Raw genomic sequence first — 3,810 nt, 5'->3', positions numbered from 1 at the left:
GGCCCCCTGGGGCCCTCCCCCCCCTTTCCCCCCCCCCCCCGGGCCCCCCCCCCCCCCCCCCCCACAACTCTGTCACCCTGTCCCAAGGGTCTGAGCTCTGCCCTTAGCCCCAGGCTAACCCATCAAAAGGTGAGAAGGACACCACAGAGGGTCTTGGCTACATGAGGGAAAGTGTGCCCGGTTCCAAATTACTTATTGTGTCCCCCACCTTTCTAAGTTGGGGGAGCTGCTGACAGTTCTCTGGCAGCAGCCTGAGCCACAGTGCCAGGTGCAAGCAGGAGGGAGAGAGGGAAAAGCCATGGGCCATCTGGAGTGATGACCTAGGCCCACTGCCAGAGGAAGAGGGTATCCTGGGACCCCTTCCCCTCTCCTCTGTGCCTGGAAGCTTTGAGCTCACAAGTGGCTCACGGCCCTAGCACCCTTCTCCCCAGTTCTGCCTCAGCCTCACCCCATCCAGATGCCTGGGTGCAGCGGGTTGTGCAGGGGAAGGTGGCAGCTCCCTGGAGCTGAGCCTGGTTGGCCTGTGGTGAGCGGCTCCAGCCTCTGTGGGCTGAGAGGGCTGAGCCATAAGCAGCCTTGTTTATCCCTGGGAGGAATGATGGCTTTCCCCGAGCAATGACATCTTGGAAACGGCCTGGCTCCACAAACAACAACAAACCTCCCGGCCTCAGCCTGGGCTCCAGCTTGCAGGAGAAGGCTTCTGACCAGGAGCACCTGACCGCAGGTTGGGGGCTGCTGCCTTGCTGAGCCAGACCCTGGCCTTGACCAAGGACTCTGGAAACCCAGGAAGAGGAGAGGGTCTGCAGAGAATCAAAGGATCAGATGGCTGGAAGGAGCCTGGCAGTCCCTGGCCCAGTCCCTGGTTGCTCCAAAGGGGAAACTGAGCCAGAGGGGAAGTGCATGCTTGCCTGAGATCCGCCAGCAAGCAGGGACTAGAATGTGCCTTAGCCTCCAGCCCTGGCCAACCCAGGGCTTTCTCTACTGCACACACTGTTCTTCCAGAGGAGAGCCGGGCCCCAGCCAGCAAGCCCGGAGGTCCTAGGAAAAAAAGTGCCGATGCTGAGTCCAAAGAAAAGGACACCGAGATGAAAGCCAGGCACTCTGAGCCAGGGGTCCTCAAACTTTTTAAACAGGGGGCCAGTTCACTGTCCCTCAGACCGTTGGAGGGCCGGACTATAGTTTAAAAAAAAAACTATGAACAAATTCCTATGCACACTGCACATATCTTATTTTGAAGTAAAAGAACAAAACAGGAACAAATACAATATTTCTATTTGCATGTGGCCCGCGGGCCGTAGTTTGAGGACCCCTGCTCTGAGCGATCCAGTTGGTGTGACAGAGAGAGACACCTGGGCTGGGGGGCTGGAGACCTGGGTCTTGTCCCAGCTGTGCTGCTGAGTCGCATATAACCTCGGGCAAGTCCTTCCTCTGCTGCCTCATTCCCCTGTGTGTCCGGAAGGCGAATGGGCTCAGCCATCTCTAAGGCTTGGAGACCAAATCGGGAAAAAGCCCTCAGGAGTCCCAGGAACCCAGCTTGGAATGAACACTCCTGCCACGCCTGTGCTTCTTCTCAGGAAACGAGGCAGACCCCTGGTTGAAGAGCCACCCAGATCTACCCCCCAGGTTGGCACCATCGGAAGGGGCCCCAAGCTGAGCTGCAAGCCACTGGAGTCTGTGCAAAGGTCCGTAAGCATTGCATTCAAACAAGCCAGGGCTGCCCCTTCTGCCCGCCTGCCCAGGCCACGGTGTGGACACCATCCTCGCCCAGGATGACTTCTGAGTGGGCTCTCCCTGTGGCCTCAGCCAGGCTGAAGCCAAGATTCTCCCTGCCTCACCTCCTGTCAAATCCCCCCTCAACTCCTTGACCCTCTGGAAGCAACCCCGACATGCAGAAACCAGGGCCCCTCCAAAGGGACTCCTGCCCAGGCCCTCAAGTTGGTGGTGCCACTCTCTGCCAGGCAAAGCTAGGATACAGGCATCAGTGCTTGTCCTCAAGGAAAACCTACCCTAGCTCTTCCCTCCCATGCCCTGGGCCCCAGGCTAGGCCCTCGGGACCAAGGTCTGAATAAGGCCCAGTTCCCACACAGATAGGACAAGAAGCAACCACCATAAGTGCCACCACCGATGGACAGACAGATCCCAAGTGGAATATTTGCTCTAGTGGTGGAAGTGTGGGTGGGATTAAGACCTGGAGAGAAGAGAAGAGACAGGCTTTTCCAGGCAGCAGGAACAGCATGTGCAAAGGTGAGAAAGCTGGGTGTGGGGTGACTTCATTGATATCAAGTACTTATAGTCAGAAGCCTCAGCAAAGATGTCTGGTTCCAAGCCCTGGAGACATTCCAACAGGGGGTCACTTGCCTCAGCCACCTCTATCTTCACCATCGCCCTGCTGCCTCAGATGCCCGGCCGGGCCTGAAACAAGCCCTGCTGTAGAACTTGGCTCCCTGAAGGGCCCGCCCTGGGCTACGCCAGACCACGTGCTAGAGCTGGGGAAGCGGCAGGTGCCCCTTGGCTGGGCAAGGACTCCAGGGGCTCTGGTGGAAACTCTCATTATGGTCGCAGTGCCCTGGCTGGGATCCTGTGGGCATTGGTGGGGCAGGCACTGCGGCTCCTTCCTTCTAGGACAGTGGTTCTCAACCTTCCTAATGCCGCGACCCTTTAATACAGTTCCTCATGTTGTGGTGAACCCCAATGTCATTGTTACAAATTGAACATAATTAAAACATAGTGACTAATCACAAAAACAATATGTAATTATATATGTGTTTTCCGATGGTCTTAGGTGACCCCTGTGAAAGGGTCGTTCGACCCCCAAAGGGGTCGCGACCCACAGGTTGAGAACCGCTGTTCTAGGAGCTCTAACCACTCCAGCCATCTCGAGAGGGGAAGCAGCCCCCGGCCACCAGCCTTTGGGCAGCAGAATGTGGAAAGTGGTTGGTGAGTGGCCCCGTGGCCCTGCACCGAGAGTGCCACATCCACAGCTGAATTACACAGCGCGGGCTGGGGTGATGGCACCCACGCAGCCTGTCCTCACTGTTCCAGGACGCAGAAGTCCTCCATCTTGGTCCCGGCCATAGACCACTGTGTGAACGTGGATGTGGCCCTGACCCTCTCTGGACCCGGGCTCTTCTCTTCTTCAGCCCTGAGGTCCCACGGCACCAGGGCTCTTCCTGAAACCCGCAGGACAAGAGTGGAGATGTGGGGCCTCCAAGATGAGAAAGGAACTGGCCTCTGCCCACTCACAGTGGCTCGCTCTGTGGGGGGAGTGGGTCCCTCACCGTTACCTGCTCCCTTGGCTCCGGCCGTAAGGGAGCCAAGGGAGCAGGTGCGGGACCTTTCCCAAGGGGCTCGGGATTCAGAGCATCCCTGCTGCGCTCCCAGTGCCATTTCAGCAGCAGTCTCGGGGATCACAGGCAACCCCGGGGGCCCGCCCCCGAGACCACCTCCCCCCCTGACACGGAACTAGGCAAGAGCAGCCATCCCGGGGGCCTGGCGTGCGGTCAGCATCCCTGACATACCACCAGCACCACTAGCTGAGCACTCCCTCCCCAGGCAGCGTCCCGACTTCTGGTCACCAAACATTCCTTTCTCCCAGGAAGAAGAGCCGACTGACCAGCCCAGAAGTGGAGAGCAGCACACGGTGGAAGCATGCCCCTACCCTGCAGGGTCCCACCCCTGACACACACACACACACACACACACACACACACACACACACACACAGCTATCTCAGATCAGAACACACACGGTCTGGTTGCAACATGCCCATCAATGGCTGCCCTGGGGAAGAAACAATAGAAACAGGGGCAT

General features: G+C 58.2%; 1 protein-coding gene across 7 annotated transcripts in view; it reads right to left on the bottom strand.

Annotated features, from left to right (window-relative positions):
* The window catches only part of RGS3 (regulator of G-protein signaling 3), a 107,198-nt gene that overhangs the window by 30,166 nt on the left and 73,222 nt on the right, over positions 1-3,810 (bottom strand). The gene's annotated exons all lie outside the window — the stretch shown is intronic.

This window comes from Myotis brandtii, unplaced genomic scaffold (assembly GCF_000412655.1).
Source record: "Myotis brandtii unplaced genomic scaffold, ASM41265v1 scaffold658, whole genome shotgun sequence".
Lineage (NCBI taxonomy): Eukaryota > Metazoa > Chordata > Mammalia > Chiroptera > Vespertilionidae > Myotis > Myotis brandtii.
Note: the sequence above shows the minus strand (reverse complement) of the source record. Positions and strands in the feature narration are given on the sequence as shown.